The 22,768-nt window shown below is 42.4% G+C and overlaps 1 protein-coding gene across 15 annotated transcripts in view; it reads left to right on the plus strand.

The window, feature by feature from the left end:
- PPP2R2B (protein phosphatase 2 regulatory subunit Bbeta) overlaps positions 1–22,768 on the plus strand; it is a 704,283-nt gene that overhangs the window by 581,276 nt on the left and 100,239 nt on the right. The window lies entirely within an intron of this gene.

Genomic DNA, 22,768 nt, shown 5'->3' on the forward strand with positions numbered 1-22,768 from the left:
ATCTTGAGCATCTTCAAGGTACAGGGATAGGACTACTCATATGGGAAGTTGGAATCTTGTGATGCAGGACATGAACTTTTAAATCAAACAGGCACAGGCCTGGATTTGAATTCTGCCACTTACATAATCACGTTCCTTTTTCATTTTTTATTTAATTTTTATTGGAGTATAATTGATTTACAGTGTTGTGTTAGCTTCAACTGTACAGCAAAGTGAATCTGTTATACATATATCCATTCTTTTTTTAGATTCTTTGCTCATATAGCCCATTGCAGAGTATTAAGTAGCATTTCCTGTCACATTTTCTTTTTGGACTTCAGTCATGCAAGTTATTTTTAGTTTCTCTGTCTGTAAAACAGTGACCCTAGTGCCTCACCGTGTGTGGACTTCTAAGGCTAAAATGCAGTATGGATGGAAAGCCCTTACTCCATGGCTGGTACTCCAGAAATGATCTCTACTCTTAGTCTAGGTAGCTTCCTCCCTGCCATTCAGACGTGTTCAGTCTGGTAAGAAAAGAGGATGTGTAGGACTAATATGTAAATGTTTATAACACTACACAGAGTGAGATAAATGCAGTGAGAGTCAGAGCTGCAGTTTGATCAGAGGAGGAAGAAGTTATGTTTGGTTCTGGGAGACCAGGATAGGTCTGGCAGGGAAATGGTGTTAGAAACGGATTTCTAAAAGCTGACTTTTAAAGGATGGCCCTTTAGATAAAGAGTAAAATGATTTAGGACTGGGTGATGACTTTAGTTTTGGAGTGCTCAATGTGAATGGTAAAGCAGGCAGGTTTTGAGACCAGCCCTGGCTCCAGGCAACTTCCTGAATTGGGTAAAATATGTGCTTTCAGATGCCAGCAGCTGTACTAAAGACCAAAACCTAGGAAAAGAGATGTAGAAGTTGTTGTTTAGTAGCTAATTCATGTCCAACTCTTTTTGCAACTCCATGGACTGTAGACTGCCGCGCTCCTCTGCCCATGGAATTTTCCAGGGAAGAATACTGGAGTGGGTTGCCATTCCCTTCTCCAGGGGTCTTTGCGACCCAAGGGTCAAAGCCATGTCTCCTACATTGGCACACAGATTCTTTACCAATGAGCCACATAGGAAGCCCAGACACAGAAGTACTTGCGGGAAAAAGAGGTTGTTTCCCTATGTTTAGAGACAGATGTGGGAACCGAATGATCACTGAGTTCCATGATTATCTGGATGTTGGTTTGTTCATTCATTCATTCACTTGCTCATCTGTTATTCAGCAGATGCTTTTTGAGCACAGACTCTTTGCTGGCTATAGACCTGGGCTGTTGCATGTGTATGCAGTAGTGGTTGATACCTGCTCTTCTATTGAGCTTCTTCTGGGCCAACAAACATTGGTGGGCCAGAAACATTCTGGGCCAACAAACATTGGTGGGCCAGAAACATTCTGGGCCAACAAACGGTTTCCTCCTGTCTGCCTGTGCCTTCAACATGGAGAATGGCCATGGACATCCACCTTATCAGACTGGGTCAATGCTCTAACTACTCAGAGGTTTTGGAGACCCAAAGGCAGAGTAGTGAAGAGTATGAACATTGAGTTGGTCTGTCCTGGGATAGAATTCTGGCTCCATTCCTCTCTGGCTGGGGCCTTGGACACATGACTTAAGCACCTCGTGCCTGCCATATCATATCTGCACAACAGGGATGAGGGATGGTCACTACTTCCTAGGATTGTTGTGAGGATTCATTATTGATGGTTTAGTATTGCTCTCATTAGCAGCATTTTCATGGGCTCCAAAATCACTGCGGATGGTGATTGCAGCCACGAAATTAAAAGACGCTTGCTCCTTGGAAGGAAGGTTATGACCAACCTAGACAGCATATTAAAAAGCGGAGACATTACTTTGCCAACAAAGGTCCATCTAGTCAAGGCTATGGTTTTTCCAGTGGTCATGTATGGATGTGAGAGTTGGACTGTAAAGAAAGCTGAGAGCTGAAGAATTGATGCTTTTGAACTGTGGTGTTGGAAAAGACTCTTGAGAGTCCCTTGGACTGCAAGGAGATCTAACCAGTCCATCCTAAAAGAGATCAGTCCCGGGTGTTCTTTGGAGGGACTGATGTTGAAGCTGAAACTCCAGTACTTTGGCCACCTGATACGAAGAGCTGACTCATTTGAAAAGACCCTGATGCTGGGAAAAATTGAGGGCAGGAGGAGAAGGGGACAACAGAGGATGAGATAGTTGGATGGCATCACCGACTCAGTGGACATGGGTTTGGGTGGACTCTGGGAGTTGGTGATGGACAGGGAGGCCTGGCGTACTGCAGTTCATGGGATCACAAAGAGTCAAACACAACTGAGTGACTGAACTGAACTGATTACCCCCTAGTGATAGTAGGTCGTCTACATGTTTGAGAAAATTCCTATTTTCCTGTTTGTATAATTTTTATACTGTTGTCATCACTGCTTAAGGTATTGACTGATGTCTACTAAGTGGCAAGCACAGTGCTGGTAATACAGAAAGAGTAAGACAGTATTTCACCCCTCAGGACTTTGCAGTCCTATGCGGGAAATGGATCAGGATACCACTGGGGAGTTTATAACATGAACTTCTGCCCAGATGTTACCTTGCCTGTGTTCACTTTGTGGGTGGAGTTTCTCAGGTGCCACCTCCAGGCTCCACTATGAATTCCAGCCATCCATGCATCCAGTGAGATTTCATACATCTGTTTAGCCTCTAGGAGAATTCCATTCCCATGATAAAGAGGAGAGAATGACTCTGTAAATTTCACTTGCACAGAGATTGTCCCCAGAATGACACAGCGATGTTATAAAGTGGATTTATACATATCAAACATGGAATGAGACCCTGACAGGTGGCTGGGACTTAGAAAACCCCAGTTCTGGTTCTTGTGTCTTATTAACTCTCTGTGGGCCGGTGAACTACCCTGGGCCAATGAATCACATTTCTTCTCTCCACACTTAGTTTCTAAGCTACTCAACAGAGGACTGCACAACGGCAGTGGTCTTGCAACCATTATAAATGGAGCCAGTTATAAATGGAGATTCCCAGGACTCAATCCCAGTGATCCTCTGCAGCAAATTGAGGGGTCCAGAGGGATTAGTATTTTTATCATGAGCCCCTGGTGATTGAGACAAAGGGATCTGTTATCCCTGGACTTTTAGCATCTCTAAGGCTCTTCCAGGCTCTAGTTTTTTATGAGCCTCTGTTACTTTTGGATCATCTCAACAGTTAATATACCAATTCACGAAATGCATTCATTATCATATTGTAAAACTCTCATCTCCCTTCCTAGGCTTTCCAGTATCCTCATTTCAGTGTAAATATCCACACTCCGGCATTCTTTCAGTGCAAACATTGAAAAGGCCAGCCTTCTTTCTCTCTGATTCCAGTGGTAGAAGAAACACCAGGCAACCCTGAAAACCATTGTTTCAGAACAGTGACTCCAAACAGAGAATAAGCTGATGTGATATTAATCAGACCATAATTTACTAACATGCTCTGCTCTTGAAATTTGCATTGCCATCAATTGTGGCTTTTTTTCCCCTTCCCTGTCCTGTGATTACCTCTCGTTCACTTTCATAGTTTCCAGTTCTTCGTGGATTTTGAGAGTGAGAATATTTAATAATACCCGACAGCTAATTAATCCTTACTGAGTAATGAACCTGTTATGTTTCAGTGCTGGGAGGCTCAGCTTTTCAAAGTACGAGTGTGGTTATTTTTTTTTTCCTTTTTTCACGCAAGATAACCTTTCAAATCCCCTCACTCATTACCCACAGAGACTATGAGAAGCACTTCTATGAACCCTGTATCTCCTACTAAGTATTATAACATTCAAAGTAATAATCATGATGAGAGTTTAATAATAACACCTTATAAGCTGTAAAATACCATTTTTATCACAAATTGTTTACTTACCTAATTCCCTGATTCATCTTCAGACCAGTCAGTGGGGAAGGCAGGACTGGTGTTTGGCAGGTGGAGATGCTGGGAACTGGTATTTCTTGTGCACTGACCGTATGCCATGTTGCACACTGTATCTGCATTGGCTGCTTCATGAGGTACAGTTCACTGTTAAATTCTGCTGGACCTGTGAGCTTCACAGAGTTTCAGTAAGATGTCTGAGACCAGGCAAGGCTAAGCATCAAACCCTGATCTATAGGGCCCTGAACTCTTCAACCTGATGCTGCCTCAGAGAGGGAGACGACTTACCCAGTGTCTGTCACCCAGGTACTTCCAAGCTGGGACTAAAGATCAGGAGCTATGACTCTTCAACTTGGACACAGACACTGGGCCTTTAAGTGGTTTGCTTAATAATCAGTGCTGTTATTGTGTGTGTGTGTCTCTCTCTCCCTTTCTCCTCTCTCATCCGCACATGCACACACATTTCCAGACCCCTGACTTCACCTTGAGGTCTTGCATAGTTCTAGTTAGCAGGAGTCTCCATGCCCTTCTTTTCAACTTCCCAAAGCCCACAGCTAGGAGGCCCTTTCTTGGCAACAGAAACTCACAGTTGAAGTAATTTAATTAGCCCAGGAGGGGAGCTGGGCGGTGAGAAATCACACTTAGCGCATGTGTCCGTGCAGAATGAACCTGGAGTTATTATTTCCCTCATTAGGCTCAGCTGCTGAGGAAACTCAGGCCAGGTGGAAATGTGCTTTTGAACCAGTTATGATATAAATATTGAGTCTGGAAGGTGTGGGCTCCCAACCTGTGGCTTGCCATAACCAGCCCCCTGCAATATGAAGGGGATATAATGAACTCATGCTTTCTAATGGATATTCCTTATAGCTAATAATAATAATAATAGCCAAGTTTATTGAGTGCTTACTACAGGCCAGATGCTGGATCATATATCCTTGTATCATCTTGTCCTAACTCGCTCAGTAGGTTCTGTTATCCTTTCTGGATCATCCAAAGCCTCACTCCTTCATTTCTCTGCTCAAGTGCCACCTTCTCAGAGAAACGGTCCTAGAATTCTGTAAGAAAAACAGCACACTCACATCTTCCCATTCACTCTCTCTATGCTTACCCTGGCCCTTTTTTCTTTGTTTCTTCTTATAATCCTCTCTTACTGTGAATATTATAATGTTATGTTAACTTCTGGAGGCTGGCTAGAGTTTGGATAAGCACAGTAGCACTGAAGTTCTTGTAGCCTATGAGAAGGTTTCAGTGTTGAGCCCTAGGAGGCACACAGAAGATCCATTGGTGTGGAAATACTACTTCAAAAAGTAAGGGGTAAAACAACAAGGTCCTACTGTATAGCACAGGGAGCTGTACTCAGTATCCTCTGAAAAACCATGATGGAAAAGAATACCAAAAAAATGTATAGTATGTATAACTGAATCACCTTGGTGCACAGCAGAAACCAACACATTGTAAATGAGCTGTGCATCAATAAAAATAAACAAGTGCCTTAATAGAGTAAGTTTTTTTAAAAAGGAGTCCACAGTGCATATATCTTTTTGAATTACAGTTGTGTATGGATATATGCCCAGGACTGGGATTGAAGAATCATATAGCATTTCTATTTTTAGTTTTGTAAGGAACCTCCATTCTGTCTTCCATAGGTGTACCAATTTACATTCCCACCAAAACCACTGCCCCTTTAGTCTTAGCGTTTTTCCTGGCCAGATGTATCATTTGTCCACTGTTGGCTTCCCCTCCCACTTCCCTGGAACGTAGGCTAGAAAGCAGGAACCACGCGTCTTCTCTCCTGTAGCTCAGGCACATGCTGGGTACTCAGTAAATGTTTACTCAAAATCTCAAGGATAGAAAGTGGCGGCGCTGGGATTTGAACCTAGTCCATCTGACCCCAAATCTGATGCTTTTCATTATGATTCCCTACAGCTGCATCCTAAGAAAATACTAATTCATGGTTTCAGAGCAGGGGGATTTCATTATTTGGGACTCTTGAAATTCTTTGGCAAAGCTTTCTTAATGTATGAGCTACATTTTGGGGGAAGTGGAGGGCAAGGGTGATGGCTGCAAAGGCTTTTCTGCCGAAAGCTGAGCACACAATAGATGCGCTATTTTTTAGAATAAAGGTTAATTATATCATGTTTTCACACATGTGCCTTCTGCTCGTGACTAGTTCTGTCAGTTCAGGATGCACACATTCTTTAATTTTTTATTGAATATAGCTGATTTACAATGTTGTATTAGTTACTGCTGAACAACAAAGTGATTCAGTTATATATACGTTCTTTTTTCTATATTCTTTCCCATTATGGTCTATCATAGGATATTGAGTATAGTTATCTGTGCTATACAATAGGACCTTGCTGTTTATCCATTCCATATATAAAAGCTTACATCTGCTACCCCACCTCCCACTGCAGCTGTCCCCCAAACCTCTACCCTTGGCAACCACCAATCCATTCTCTACGTCATTTCTTTTTCATAGATAGGTTCATGTGTGTCATATTTTAGATTCTATATGTAAGTGATATCATGTGGTATTCATCTTTCTCTTTGTGATTTACTTCACATAGTCTCTAGATACATCCATGTTGCTGCAAATGGCATTATTTTGTTCTTTTTCATGACTAATATTCTGTTCCATCCATACCTCGTATAAGTGGAGTCAAACAATATTTGTCTGCACTTACTGTATATTTATGCTTTTGAACTGTGGTGTTGGAGAAGACTCTTGAGAGTCCCTTAGACTGCAAGGAGATCCAACCAGTCCATTCTAAAGGAGATCAGTCCTGGTTGTTCTTTGGAAGGACTGATGCTAAAGCTGAAACTCCAGTACTTTGGCCACCTCATGCGAAGAGTTGACTCATTGGAAAAGACTCTGATGCTGGGAGGGATTGGGGGCAGGAGGAGAAGGCGATGACAGAGGATGAGATGGCTGGATGACATAACTGATTCGATGGACGTGAGTCTGGGTGAACTCCAGGAGTTGGTGATGGACAGGGAAGCCTGGCGTGCTGCAATTCATGGGGTCAGAAAGAGTCGGACACAACTGAGCGACTGAAATGAAATGAACTGAACTATATATTGAAATACATTTTTAAGGTTAATTTAATATTTGTCCTACAGATAGTACCTTTTTTCCCCCTGTGCTAAACAGTAGGTTCTCATTAGTTATCTATTTTATATATAGTAGTGTATGTTTGTCGATCCCAATCTTCTAATTTATCAATCTCCTTTCCCTATCAAACGTCCATGTGTTTGTTCTCTGTGTCTATGTCTCTATTTCTTTTGCCAATAGGTTTATCTGTAGTATTTTTTCTAGATTCCAATATATGTGTTAACACACGATATTTATTTTTCTGACTTACTTCACTCTATATAACATTCTCTAGGTCCCTCTATGGCTCTGCAAATGACACAATTTATTCCTTTTTATGGCTGAGTAATATTCCATTGTGTGTGTGTGTGTGTGTGTGTGTGTGTGTGTGTGTACCATTGTGTGTATATGTTATATTCCATTGTGTATATGCTGCCGCTGCTGCTAAGCACTTCAGTCGTGTCCGACTCTATGCGACCCTATAGACGGCGGCCCACCAGGCTCCTCTGTCCCTGGGATTCTCCAGACTAGAATACTGGAGTGGGTTGCCATTTCCTTCTCCAATACATGCATGCATGCTAAGTCGCTTCAGTCGTGTCCAACTCTGTGCGATCCTATGACCAGCAGCCCACCAGGCTCCTCTGTCCACAGGATTCTCTAGGCAAGAATACTGGAGTGGGTTGCCATTTCCTCCTCCGCATTGTATATATACATATACATATATATCTTCTTTATTCATTCCTCTGTTGATGGATACTTAGGTTGCCTCCATGCCCTGGCTATTATAAATTAGTGCTTCAGTGAACACTGGGGTGCATGTGTCTTTTGAATTATGGTTTTCTCTGGGTATATGCCCAGACATGGGCTTGCTGGGTCATATGATAGTCCTATTTTTAGTTTTTTACTGGACCTCCATACTGTTTTCCATAAGTGTTATATCAATTTACATTCCCACCAACAGTGTAAGAGGGTTCTCTTTTCTCCACCTCCTCTTCAGCATTTGTTATTTGTAGATTTTTTGATGATGGCCTTTCTGACCTCTGTGGGATAGTACCTCATTATAGTTGTCATTTTCATTTCTCTAATAATTAGAGACATTGAGCATCTTTTTATGTGCCTATTGGCCATCCGTATTTCTTCTTGAGAGAAATGTCTATTTCGGTCTTCTGCCCATTTTTGGATTGGGTTGTTTGGTTTTTTGTTGTTGAGCTGTATGAGCTGTTTGTATATTTTGGAAATTAAGCCCTGGTCAGTTCCATCATTTGCAAATATTTTGTCCCTTTCTGTAAGTTTGTCTTTTTGTTTTGTTTATGGTTTCCTTTGCTATGTAAAGGCTTGTATATATAGGCTTAATTTGGTCCCATTTATTTTTGTTTTTGTTGCCTTGAGAGACTGACCTCAGAAAACATTGGTATGATTTATGCCAAAGATGCCAAAGAATGTTTTGCCTGTGATCCCTTCTAGGAGTTTTATGGTGTCATGTCTTTAAGCCATTTTGAGTTTATTTTTGTGTATGGCAAGAGGGTGTATTCTAACTTTATTGATTTACATGCAGCTGTCCAGCTTTCCCTATACCACTTGCTAAAGAAAGGACACACACATTTGTGTGACATTACTGGACTAACATTTTCCACCTGAAATGACCTTGATATTTGCACATCCCATTGGTACCAATTTAGACACCCTCCTAGCCATAGTCTAAGGCACCATGGCAAATAAACATGGGCATTCACCAGCTCTGAATTCTGAATCTTCAGGATTATTGCTAATAGGTCATGGGATTCGACAGGTTGGTTAAACACACTTTTTTCCCAAAAGTGATCATTTTGGTGAAGCAACTAGTTAAACTGCCTGGTCTGCTTTTTAGGGAAATGATTAAACAAACCACTGGTTTAAGCTTACTAATAAAAGCAGCTGCGTTGATTCAGCCCTTACTAGTGATAGACTCTGCATTGAGCAGTTTTATGTACATTTTACAGTTTGTTCATCATCACAGTCCTGTGGCTTATGCATCATGCCCATTTTATAGATGCGTAAAGAGGAGATCAGGGAGATAAGCATCGGCCTCATAGATGATAAGTGGCAAAGCCCAGAAAAGAGGCCAGGTCTGTCTGATCCCATGGCTCCTGCCCAATCACCATCATACAGAACTATTTATTGCGTGGTTCTTGATCTAGACGACAGTGAGAATAATAACATCGACACGTAGGACTTTTCATTTTGTTATCCTACTTATTGAGTGCCTACTACGCACCAGGCATTGTATGAAGTACATACTACAAAGTGGGTCTTACAAAGATGGGTGAAGCACACTGCCATCCAGGGGCAAGGAGGGGAGCATTACAGATGGCTACAACCTGAAATCACTTCAAGCAGTGGATTTCAAAGCACAGTGCCCCTCAGTCACTTGTATATATATTTTAGAACACAGTCACTGGCCTCAGCACTAGGAATTCTGGTAACAAAGGTCTGAAAGGGAAAGGGAGAAAGGGAAGTCGCTCATTCATGTCCAACTCTTCATGACCCCATGGACTGCAGCCTACCAGGCTCCTCCATCCATGGGATTTTCCAGGCAAGAGTACTGGAGTGGGGTGCCATCGCCTTCTCCGATGAATGAGTCTACCTATTTGTAAAAATGTGACTGATGAAAACAGTGCAATCACTAGGTTATCACACTGTGCGAGTTCAGTTGTCAAGACGGAGCAACTCAAAGGACAAAAGTCTGAGTCGTACCCAATGTTGTTACTGACCAGCTCCCTCCTAGAAACTGCCCCCAGGGGATTCTGATACAGGTGATCCCTGGGTCAGACTTTGAGAAACACCAAATCAGGTAAGCATCCAGAGAAAAGCACAGGAGATCACCATGGTCGTTCAGAGGAAGAACAGAGGGGTAAGACTAGGAAAGACTTTGCAGGATGCATCTTTCATGCTGGGCAGTGGGCGGGCAATGGGGGGAAACGGTAATCATTTAATGCTCCAAGGATCTTGGGAGTCAAGCAGGACATGCACTGTTAGTCGCCTGTTTCTGATAACCTGGATGTGATTATCTCCACAAGAAAAGAGGAAGAACTGGGAGGCTCTGGGAGGCAGAACTGAGGATCAGATGCATTCTGTCTAGACACAACCTCTGTGCTCTCTTGCTGCCCCTGTGATAACTGTGGGGGCGCTCACTCTGGGAGAATGGGTAATCCCAGGCCCATGGTGGGGCAAATTATTGGTTGAGGCAGGATCGCCATCAGTACCTTAGGTTTTCATTTTGGGCTTACACTTTGACAACAGAGGCCTCTTAGGACACAGATACAGTCTTCCCCTACCCATTTTTAATTTTTCTAGACTTCACTTTGTGGTTTGTGCTGCTCTGGGGGCTTTAGAGCCAACCCTTTTACAGTTTCAGCCTTCCTTTCCTTATGTTTGTTGCAAGTAACAATGAAGTATTTAGCTACTGCAGTGCACAATCAATCAAGGCTGTTCCATATTCACAGGCTCACAATGGCACCCGGACGGCCCCTGGATTAGATTAACTTTGTGAATGTGTCACTCTGGGGTGGGTAATTTCTCAACCTCCGCTCATCCCCCTCCTGTCTCCGCGGGGGGATATTGCGATCCCCCATTGATTGACTGCCCTGCAAGTGGATGCTGGCATGTGATGTGTGTAACTCAGCGGGATGCACATACTCTGTGTTTATGAAAATAAATAATCATTTCTGTTATTGTTATTGATTGCCATCATTATCTGATTCTGTCGGTCTGTATCATGGGGTTTCATTTATGGGATCAGAAAGCACTCCACAGGAATCTCAGGCACTACCCTCCCCACCAAGCCTTGGTATTTTGACACGTTCGCCTTTTAGGGGTGATGGTTGTAGACGTCCCTGTCCTGTTCTTTGGCTAATATTCAGTGAGACAAAGGAACTACTTCCACTGAAATAACAATAAGAGCAGCAAGCACTTGTTAGCATTTGCTCTCTTCCAGAGATGCTCCTTTGGCTACTTTAATCTTCAAGGTAAACCTGTAATGTAAGTACTAAAATGGGCTTCCCGGGTGGCTCACATCTGCCTGCAATGTGGAGACACAGGTTCAATCCCTGGGTCAGGAAGGTACCCTGGAGAAAGAAATGGCAACGTACTCCGGTATTCTTGCCAGGAAAATCCCATGGACAGAGGAGCCTGGAGGGCTACAGTCCATGCGGTCGCAAAAGAGTTGGACACAACTGAGCATGCATATGTGCATGTAGGTACTAAAATAAACCTCATTTCAGAGATGTGGGACCCAAAGCCAGATTGGTTAAATATCCTGCCTGAGGTCAGACACTAGTACGTAATAGTCCTTGGACCTGAATTCATGTCTCTTATGATTCTAAAATCCATTCTACTATTCTGCCTCTTGTGCAAAATAGAATGCCTGATATATTCATCTGAATAGTTGATATAAACCAAAATATGAGTAAACAGAGGCTAGGAGAAAAAAAAACAATGGTGAAGTAGATGGTAGAAGTTGCTGGAACCTTGGGCACAGGTGAAGTTTCTGTTTTGTTGGGGGGAGGGGGGATTTGGAGCAGAAAGGATGCATGGGTTTAGACCATGGTTCATCCAATCTGGGTGATCATCAGATTCTAAGAATGTCTTAAATCATCCACAGCTGGCCAATTCAGAATCTCCAAGCACAGGGCCAAGAGATTTACCCATAGTTCTCAGCCATATTCCAGGCAGTTCTGAATATCTGCTAGGCTTGAGTACCACTGGCATAATGACTGATGAGGAGAACTCCAAAGGTCTCTGATTTGATTTTGTAACTTCTTTCTTTGCCTGCTTCCCTCTTCCTACCTCAAGGTTCTATACAGAATAATCTGAGGGCAACATTGTTATCCAGTGTTATTGGTTGCCTTTACAAGCAGTGAGTAATTTAGTGTGAGTTTCTTCTACAAGCCAGGCTCATTTCAGCCTCCTGCTAGGCACAGGAAAGCCCCATCTCATTGCAGCCCAATAGCAGTCCTACGGGCTTCAATACTGTTTTCATCCCCATTTTACAGACATGGACATTTGATTCAGAAAGCTGAAGCTACTTGCCCATGGGCTACAGCTACTAAGAGGCAGAGTCACATTTTTCAACCAGGTTCAGTATGACTCCAGAGTCTGTGATCTTTAACAGCACGTTACAGAACCTCCAAGAAAGGGCTAAGCTCTGACCACATCTCAGCCAACGTCTGTGAAATAGAACTCATCTTGCATTCTCCTCACAGAGGTCATGCTGTAAACTAGAGTAACGTGCTGATGGTACTGACAGGATGCCTTATCATCACCGGATGCTCAGTGTATGTCATTACCTTTCTCCTTTCCTTTTCCATCTCGTCATTCATTTGGACACCAGGAGTTTCCAGAAAGTTTGATGAATATTTTGGAAAAATTCAAAGCAGCATTATGTTTTGATAAGAGCAAATCCAGCCATCCATTCTGCTTTATTTTGAACGTGTGTTTGCACTGAGCCTCCGAAACTGCCTTAGATTCAGAGTATTTTCACTGGCAATAAAATATTTTCTTTCATCTCAAAGTGACCTTTGTTATGCTGCATTTACCACGTAGTAATTAGATCCAAGATAAACGTAAATATAAGCAGAATCCTATACCTGGCTTAAGATCAACTTTTCTTTGTCCCTTGCTCCCAACCCCTTTGGAAGGCATTTGTGGCTTCTCGAATGTGATAGAAACTATTAACAGTAAATGACAGTCCCCACAGATACACTCCATGACAGCGAGAAGCTGAAAAGTCCACTAGTATCGGAAGAAGAAAAGGATTGTATTAGAGAAGGAAATCTCAATGTTTCTGTGGTCTCTGACCACAGTTTCTGTGGTCCCTGGTGGCACTGAGCCACCAGGGAAGGTCTGAATTTTGGAGACACGGCCAGGACAGGGCAGGCTGCCAATCTTTTCCAGGCTTTGCGAGCCAGGATCTTATCATTATGTCAAACCTAATTCACACTGACCCAGATGGATTTTTCTCAAAAAAGAAGTAATTAGAATAATTTTCTTCATCTTTTCCTTTAAAGAGCTCTCTGTATACTTTTAAAGTCAATGGAAAATCCAAGACATAGTTGGATGATTTGAGGATTACAAGTATCTACATTTTCTACATCTTTCGGATGGAATTATCTGAATTATGAGTGTCATGGGAAAGACCTTGTCCCCAGACCAGGTCCTGGCTCTCCAATGTGAGCTCACTGTTGGCTGGAGTGACAGGTGTGAGGTCCAGCCCCTGAAACAACACGTGTGTGTATGTGTGTGTGTGTAGGTGTGCATGCAGCACAAGTATGGAGGAGCTCATTGTTCAGGAAACCTTAGAATGTTAACATAGCCTAGAGCTAATGTGTAGTATTTTTCAATTAGACTTCTTTAAATAGAGATCAAAATATGAGCCTAACTTCCTTTTGCTCCCAAGTTATGCAAAAAAGTCATTTGCAATCACAAGAAGAATTTTAGGGCCTCTGGTCATTACATGTAAGAGTGTTCTAGAAAATGATTAACACAAATGGATTTGGAATCAAATTCAGTAGAAAATGCAAACACTTTGATCTTAGGACATTGCAAACCAGACTTCAACTGATGCACTGATTTTAAATGCCTGTCCTTATCAGAGAAAAAGCTTTTAAGTATTTTTCTAGAGATGAGAGTATAGAGGAAGATACTTTCTTTTCTTTGGTGCATAAAAGTAAGAAACTGGTTGGAGAAAATATTTTATAAGTGTGGCTTTATGTTAAAGGAGATTGTTATCAATGGAAAAAAGATTAAATTCTCTGGTTTCCTTAGAATGATTGAGCCAGAAGGGAAGGAATTTCAACCAAAAAGATGTTAGAATTGTGTGTATTTGAGTGGAGGAGAGTAGATCACACTCTTGTAATTTTTTGTTTATCAGATGATCAGTTGAGTTCATGTTCTTTACCAGAAATAATGTTAAAAGCAGTGGAAAAAGCAAACATACAAGCATACATGCTCACAAATGTTTATTGCTGAAGAATATCTGGGAAATCCTAGCTTAAATACATTTAAACAAATTTATTTACTTTGCAGTTTCTCAAGACCTTTAATATATGAATATATCAAAGTCGAAGAAGAGATCATATGTGCATTATTTACCACCAAACCTATTTGACCATGAAAAACCCTTTTCTCAATTCATGGGATTACCGTTCTTTTTAACAGTCTACTCAAAATGTGGTCGTTGGCCCAGTGCCGGTCCACAACGGGATAAAGAGCTTGTACCCGCATATGACTCATTCGTGCCATTAATCCACTGTGTAGTTCAGCTGACACTTTTATTTCCCATAGCAAGACTTTCACAATGGATGAAGCAGAGCACTGACTCTGGCTTGAGCTCCTTATCTTGTCATAGACTATTAGCAACCAGTTCAGGGATCTGTTGTTTTGAGTAGTACAGGGACAGACCTCACTTTGGGAGATGCTGGCTAAAAGAATTGGGTCAGGGAACAGTGATCAGCTTGGCAGCGTTTCCACTCTCATTTTCCTACCATCCAGTCTCAGAATCCCATGATGGAGAAAGAGCCTTAACAGAGTCTCCCTCTTGACATACAAGTTCATTAACATTATTTTTTTTCAAACTTGAAACTTTTTATTTGGTCTTGGGGTATAGTCGAGGGCATCAGAGGATGAGACGGCTGGATGGCATCACCGATGCAATGAATGTGAACTTGGGCAAACTCCGGGAGATGCTGAGGGACAGGGAGGACTGGCATGCTGCAGCCCATGGGATCACAAACAGCGGAACACAACTGGGCTACTGGACAACAACATAGCCAATTACCTATATTGTGGTGGTTTCAGGTGAACAACAAAGTGACTCAGCCATATGTTTACATGTATCCATTCTCCCCCCAAACCCCACTCCCATCCAGGCTGGCACGTAACATTGAGTGTATATGACCTTTCCAAAAATGCCTAACTATCCCTTCCCCCTGGCAAGTGTAAGTTCATTTTCTAAGGCTGTGAGTCTCTTTCTGTTCTGTAACAAGTTCATTAACTGAGCACTTTCTAGTGCCTAACACAGTTCCAGGCACTCTGCATACTTCCTCACTTAATCTTCCCCTTAGTCCTATCAGCTGAAAGATATTATGGCCATTTCACAGGTGAGGAAACTGTACTCTATATAGAGGAAGTGACTTGTGCAAGGTTGTTCACTAGCAAGTGGCAGAACCAGGGTTCGCCCCTGACTTTCTGACTGCAGACCCTCCACTCTGAACCACCATGTTATCTGGCCTCCCAGTAGCAATGGTCCTTAATGGTCGCAGTCAATGTGGACCTTATCCTATCATCAGGACTTCTTGAAAGAGAAATGACTCTTCAGCCAATCTAAAAACCATCACTGTTCACAAATGTCTCCTTCTGTATAATCTATCATCTATCTAATATGCATTTGTTTTAAAAAGGCTCCATATATATAGTCATGTGTTGTCCCTGCCCTCCCACAGGTCTTATAATCCAGTGAGGAATTAGCTGGCTATAAGCTTCTGTTTGAAAATAGTAACAGCATCAATCTTCTGTCCTCGTGCCTGACGTCACAGTCTGTCCTGTGGTGTATTTAAACACTGCCTGAACCCCTTCTCACCATTTTCTCTTCTGCCCTGTGATCCCTCTTCCTCTGATTATTTTCAGCAGTTGAGAATTATGCAACTTCGACTAAAATCAGGACATTGTTTAATGCCAAAACATCCAGACACGAGGTGAAAACTTCGTCCAGTTATCCTGCTCTTTCCATTCCAAGCATGCAGATGTTTAGAAACATCTGAAAGCTCAATTAAAAAAAAAAAAAAGAAATTCTTTGTTTTCCAAATGCAAAGAGCATCTGAGAAAAGCATCCTGAGGGGGGATAACATAAATATCTATCAGTGCAGACAAGAGAGCAGAAGCTGTCAGCTTAGATGCTGAGGCAGAAATGACAGAATGAAGCCACACTCAGTTACCATGATTCGTTTCTATAGTAAAGTCATCTCTGCATGTGAACTTGCAGATGGCTGATGAGATGGGCCTTTCCCTACTTGATCGTGAAATCAGTTAAGAACATGGGTGCCACCTCAGTCTCGTGCTTATTCATTTTTTCACTAATTCCACAGGTATTTATTGAGTGTCGTAGACCCTGTCATTACGGCAATGAACATGAATGGCAAATTCCTACTCATGACCTCATGCCCCCTCAGTCTCTTTTGGTGGAAAGGGCATGAACTGGATGCCCTTAATATAAAACTGACCCTGGGTGGGGGGCTGCAGTGGAGAGGTGGCAGGTGTATGGGAGAGCAGAGGATGGCAGAATTGACCCATTCATGAGCACAGAGAATAATTTCCTGGGCAACTAACAACAGAGCCAAAGCAGGAGGTAGGTAAGGAGAGAAGTGGGAGGAGCCTTCCTGGCAGAGGCTGGAATGCCATGGGCAAAGGCTTTGAGGTGGGAAGTTGCACCAGAGAACAGGGGATGAGATGAAGGCCAGAGTGGCTGGAAGGCTGAACACAGGAGATATGCGGTCCCTGCCAGATGCATGTGACCAGGCAGCCAGATTGTGGCCGGACCATCATAGGCTTTGCTATATGCTCTTTCTCCCCAAAGCAATGCAAACCCTTTATTCTTGGCTCCAGTCATTTTTTGAAATACCTCTTCTGTGCTCAAATGCCTAAATATTCAGCACCCAAGTCAGGATGTACACTAAAGTACAAAAGTTGCCAGTACATCCTAGAAGGTTCCTGGCGGATATGATGAGTTTAAATTCCAGAAGCCAGTGGCATTCTGTCCGTGTCGTCCTGTTGCCCCCTAGCCCTTGGCTGTCACTGTTTTGATCTGTGTCAGTGCATGACCTCCATGGAGCTCCTCCAGTGTCAGAGCGTCCTCTCTCTAGGATGAACCCTCCCCTGAATGACTGAATTGTTTGGCGGGTCACAGAACCTGACAGCTCCCTATTACACAAAGGAAGAGATAAGCTTCCGATTAGTCCTGGGGCTGGAGGAAGCCAAGATCGAGTGCACCTGTCAGAACTACTTACAACATATAAATCATTACCTCAATTTTCCATGCAAGAATGGGGCCAGAGAGAAAGAAGGCAGGGACTGAGGTTGGGAAGCAGTGCAGAACCACATCAAAGAGCTCTCGCTTGGCTCCAAAGCAGGACTCGCTCTGTTGTCCATGCAGAGAGAACGGGGCACCAGGCCCAGAGGGACCACAGAGATAAATGCCCACTGGCTCCAAGAAGGGACAGGTTGTTTCTCTGCCTTTTCTGAATGGCACTAATCTAGCTTTTTATCACTAATCTAGCAATGCAGCCACCAAAGCTCCCACGGGCTCCAAAGAGGAGTGTGTTCGGTACTGCACTTGCTCTCTGCATGATCCTAGAGTTTCCTGTTGTGTGATCGCTGTAGTCGTCATTGCTATTGTTGCCATTTTTCTTTCTCTCATTCACTACACAGAAATCTCTGAGAGCCAGTGGCCAACAGTGGCTAACCTGCTTTCCCATCATCCAGGATATTGGGGTATTTCTAGGGACAAAAAACCCATAAAACTGAGAAAAGATTGAATGAAGGAGAGGAAATCAGAAGATGTTCAGTAAAGATTTTTATGTTGAAACTGGCGGGTCAGTGCCCAAATCTTCACTGCATTTCACGTCCATAAAATACCAAGTAGCTAGCAAAGCATGAGAGCCTGCAAGATTCCAGTTGGAGAAGCCCCAGCAGGGAGTAAATTCAGACTACTAACTTAGCCATAGACCTCATGAAACATTCTTGTGTTTCATCTGGGCTACTCTAGTCAGAGTGAAGAGAACTCTGGGGAGCCACTTCATTCATTCTTCAGGATAGACAGAGTTAAGTCCAATTCCCAGAGCTTTGGAAACGGACTTCGGTCAGGCACTTGCATGCAAAGGGAACCAGATGTTTGTCCAGCCTAGATATTCCTGCTGCCAATGATGGAGGAGCCTGCCTTCTTTTCCACCCTTCCTATAGTTTAAACAGAAGCATATCTTCAGAATTACAACATAGCCTGAAATGGGTTTGTAACCAGTTAAAATTCCCTAGGACCTGGGAGAGAAATGCAGTATATTTTATGTTAACAAACCCAAAATATGAGTCAAGACATGGGGGCTGAAGAAACAAGTCACATGGGTACTTTAAAATAAAATTACCTGTTTGCTCAGAAGGTGTGAGCAAAATGTCCTCATTGCTGGGAGAAATGTAAGTCCAACTTATTTCTGTTTATCCTCTGGTAGGGGAGGGAAACGCACAGTGGGAACCATTCTGGGAGAGTCTTGTGTAGGGATTAACAGACTTCAGAAGAACAGCTCTGGATTCAAATCCCACCTCTGTGTTTTTCTGACTTTGGGCTTTGTGTTAAGCTCTCAAAATATCAATTTTATCATCAATCAAGTACTTGCATCATAAGACATGTTATCAGAAAAAAAAATAGTACCATAGTATCCAGCTTTTCATACTGACCATTCCATAATAGGTAACTAGCTCCAGGGTTGGGATCAGGAATTCTCAGAACAGAGAGACAACTGGTAGACCCCTGCTGCTGCTGCTGGATAGAAGTTCTGAGATAGGTGAGAGGGAAGAGACTTCTAACTTGATCCTACAGCCAGAGTCGATTTGACTAAGACATAGCAACCCTAATGTTTAAGACTCTTTAGTGAATGACACATCCCTGGCCAAAAGGAAATTCCCATTAAAGACTCTTAATGAAACTCTGTAAGCAAAGATTAGGAGATAATGGAAAATAAATCATCAATTTGAATCTCTCTGGATAAATTGAAGTTAAGTGTGTTCCCACCTTGCCATACCTATTTTCTAAGGACCAGTGAGCTTTCAGGTTGTCAGTGGGCTAAGGAGTGTTACATGCCTTAGTGGTAACTCTTTGTAGTGAAGAAGCTGCAGCCATGTCTCAGGTGTGTGGCCTCAGGGATAGTGGCATCATGAGCTGATGGAAAAGTTGTTAAGAGTTGACCCAGGACTCTGGTTGTGAATCTTCCTTTAGATTCTCTGCCTCACCCTCCAACCATCAGTCAATCAAAAATGAAGAATTTTCTGCCTAAGGTCAAAGGGTCCATTATCAGATGTTAGACCTTCTGTCTTTATTTTCTGTTAAGCAATAAAGAGAAACATTCCAAGTAGATCACTTTTCCTTAAATAAAAACAACCCAAAAAAGTTCTCTTGATATTTTCTCCTTTGTCTTGATCACTTGAAAAATAAAAAAGAAAATTTCTATTTTCCTCTTTCAGCACAAGCTCATTACCAACCTGTTTAACATTTGCACATTCAAATACAACATTGAACACCAAAATTGACTTTCCAGAAATTTCTCCCTTAATTGGTCTGTTCTTTTATAGAAAGCATTCTGCCAGCATCTGTGGTGAGATAAATTCTGGAAAAAAACAATGTGCCAGGCCAAATTATCAGGTAGAATTAGATTGCTCTCTATTTCTGTTTGATAACAGCACTGTGCCTTTGCATAATTTTTTCTGATTATCAAAAGGGAAAGAGCCGTAACTCAGGCAGATGAGCTTTATTGGCATCAGTCCCTTCTAGGGAAGAAAAAAAAAAAATGTATGAGGAGAAGCATTTGCAAGTGTCGTGTATGTTGAGAGATTGAAATTCCAAATAGTCTGTAAACTTAGCTTGCCTAAATCTACAACCTTAAAAAATGAAAATGCCTCCCTATATTTGGTGTTATTGCTCAAGAGCTGGGTTTGTCTCACTTTCTATAATTCAAGACAAAAGAAATTGCATGCCTAGAAATATATATGAGTAAAATGTCATTTTAAATGAAAGAGTTCTCATAGAGGAAAATAAACAGTTGGGGAAAATCTTGAGTCAGACTCCTACAAAGACATGGAAATTAACAAGCAGTTAAATGAACTCCACAAACTGAAGAGCTGCATACACTGCTTACACAGGAAGGGAGCTTTGTCCTCCACCTTTATTTGTTTACATGCTGAACCATAGTATATTCTGTTTTCCCTAGCTGCCCTTTATCCTCTCAGTTTCTACCAGTGATTTCCGCTGTCAAGAGAGATGATGTAACTTTCATCTATAATGTTTGGATGGAATCTGCTTACTTTCTGTGTCTTTCAAAGCATCCCCCACTCCAGCGGTGTCCTGATTGAGAAGCTATTCCCTTGCATTCGATTTTAGACTCTCCTCCTCTTTCTGGGAGAAATCCGTTGCGCCCACTCCCTAAACAAATCCAGGTCTTCTCTGACTCTATCATTATTAGATTTAGAAATATTCAGTCCTAAGTTTCCTGTACTCCAAACAGCTTCAGATATCTGTCATTATCAAGGGCCACTGGTATCATTTGATCCTTGTTCAGCATCAAATCCAGTGCTTCAAAACAAACAAACAAACAAAAATCAATGCTTTGCCTTTTGAGGACTTGAAGACAAGAATCATACTCCATAATCTTCCCCTGGGAAATTTACATCTCTTGCCTCTTTGGACGTCTCCCATTGTGAAAACTGCAGCAAATAATTCTCCTCCTTTATGTCTTTCTTTCTGGCACATTCTTACTTGTCAATCAATAAATTACCCCCTGCCAAGCTCCAGCAGCCTGGCTTCCTTCTTTACCACTTACATTCTTCTTTTGTGTTTAGAAAAGAGCTCATTATTTTTCTCTTGACCTCCAGTGAAATCTTGTCTTTATTCTCCCCCTTTGTTTTGCTTATCATTTAACTTAATTCTCAGTCCAGCAGTGCCCATCTGCACCTGCCTCAGTTCTCTTCATTTTCCCCTTTAATAACCAGAAGTTAATGAGACTACCATTAGAGTCACGTGCTCCTTTTCTGATCACCCCAGGATAAGGAAATGGGATTTAAATAGCAGTAGCAGGTCATGTTATAAAGGAAAGGCCACAGTAAGGATCTCAGCTCTTCAGAGAGGTAGTTTTCTGCTCTCTGGGATGGATGGGGCTTCTGGTCAGAGCTGTGCCTCCATTTTCTCATCTGAGGAATGAAGTTAACCATCACTTACCATCCCTGCATTGTATGGTGGCTGTGAGGATTAGAGAAGATGCATCACGCCATGTGCTCAATGTGATAGCATATAGCAAGCACTCTAGAAGCATAACATACTATTATGATTATAGGAAGCCAGTGTAAAAGACACAGTCCCACACTTGTTTAGGTTTGGAAGCTGCAGCCATACATAGGTAAGAGAGATGGAGTCAGTGACCAATCAAGGGTCCCAGCTGTCTAGAGTGGGTCCCCCTTATTTGCAGGGGATACATTCCAAGAACTCCTGGTGGATGGCTGAAACCACAGATAGTACAGAGCCCTGAATATACCTTGGGTTTTCCTCTACTATGTTTTTACTATGCATACATACCTACAATAAAGTTCAACTTATAAATCAGGCACAGAAAGAGGATATCTGAACTGCCCACATTACTACCCTTGTGCGTTGGGGCTATTACTAAGAAAAGTAAGGCTTCCTTGAATATAAGCCCTGCAATACCTTGACAGTCAATGTGATAACCAAGAGGACTGCTAAGTGACTCACGAGCAGGATGCGGACAAGGGGGTGATCCACGTCCGCTAGATTTCATCATGCTACTCAGAACAATGGGCAATTTAAAACTTATAAATTGTTTATTTCTGGAATTTTCCATTTAATATTTTTGGATTGTAGTTGACTGTAAGTCATGGAAACCACAGAAAGCAAAACCATGGATGGGGGGGTGGGGCACTACTCTATTTGTTTATGCAAATAACTGTGAAAAGGCACGTGAAATAGCATTAAACGACCCAAGAACAGAGACTATCTTATCTGTTATCCTATTCCCAAGACCCAGAACTGTGTTTTACACAAAGTAGTGAAAATGTTATTCATGGCCTACCCTTTGTGACCCCATGCATGCTCCTCTGTCCATGGAATTCTCCAGGCAAGAATACTGGAGTGGATAGCCTTTCCCTTCTCCAGGGGATCGTCCCAACCTAGGAATCGAACCTGGGTCTCCAGCATTGCAGGTGGATTCTTTACTGTTTGAGCCATCAGGGAAGCCCAGATATTTGTTATCCTATTCCCAAGACTCAGAATTGTGCTTTACACAAAGTAGGTTACCTATAAATACTTGAAATCAGCATATATTAATCACCTAACAATTCAGAAAACTAAGATCATGGCATCTGGTCCCATCACTTCATGGGAAATAGATGGGGAAACAGTGGAAACAGTGTCAGACTTTATATTTGGGGGCTCCAAAATCACTGCAGATGGTGATTGCAGCCATGAAATTAAAAGACGCTTACTCCTTGAAAGGAAAGTTATGACCAACCTAGATAGCATATTGAAAAGCAGAGACATTACTTTGCCAAAAAAGTCTGTCTAGTCAAGGCTATGGTTTTTCCAGTGGTCATGTATGGATGTGAGAGTTGGACTGTGAAGAAAGCTGAGCGCTGAAGAATTGATGCTTTTGAACTGTGGTGTTGGAGAAGACTCTTGAGAGTCCCTTGGACTGCAAGGAGATCCAACCAGTCCATTCTAAAGGAGATCAGTCCTGGGTGTTCATTGGAAGGACTGATGCTAAAGCTGATACTCCAATACTTTGACCACCTCATGCGAAGAGTTGACTCATTGGAAAAGACCCTGATGCTGGGAGGGATTGGGGGCAGGAGGAGAAGGGGACGACAGAGGATGAGATGGCTGGATGGCATCACCGACTCGATGGACATGAGTTTAAGTGAACCCTGGGAGTTGGTGATGGACAGGGAGGCCTGGCGTGCTG

The sequence above is a fragment of the Bubalus bubalis genome, chromosome 9 (assembly GCF_019923935.1).
Source record: "Bubalus bubalis isolate 160015118507 breed Murrah chromosome 9, NDDB_SH_1, whole genome shotgun sequence".
Taxonomy (NCBI): domain Eukaryota; kingdom Metazoa; phylum Chordata; class Mammalia; order Artiodactyla; family Bovidae; genus Bubalus; species Bubalus bubalis.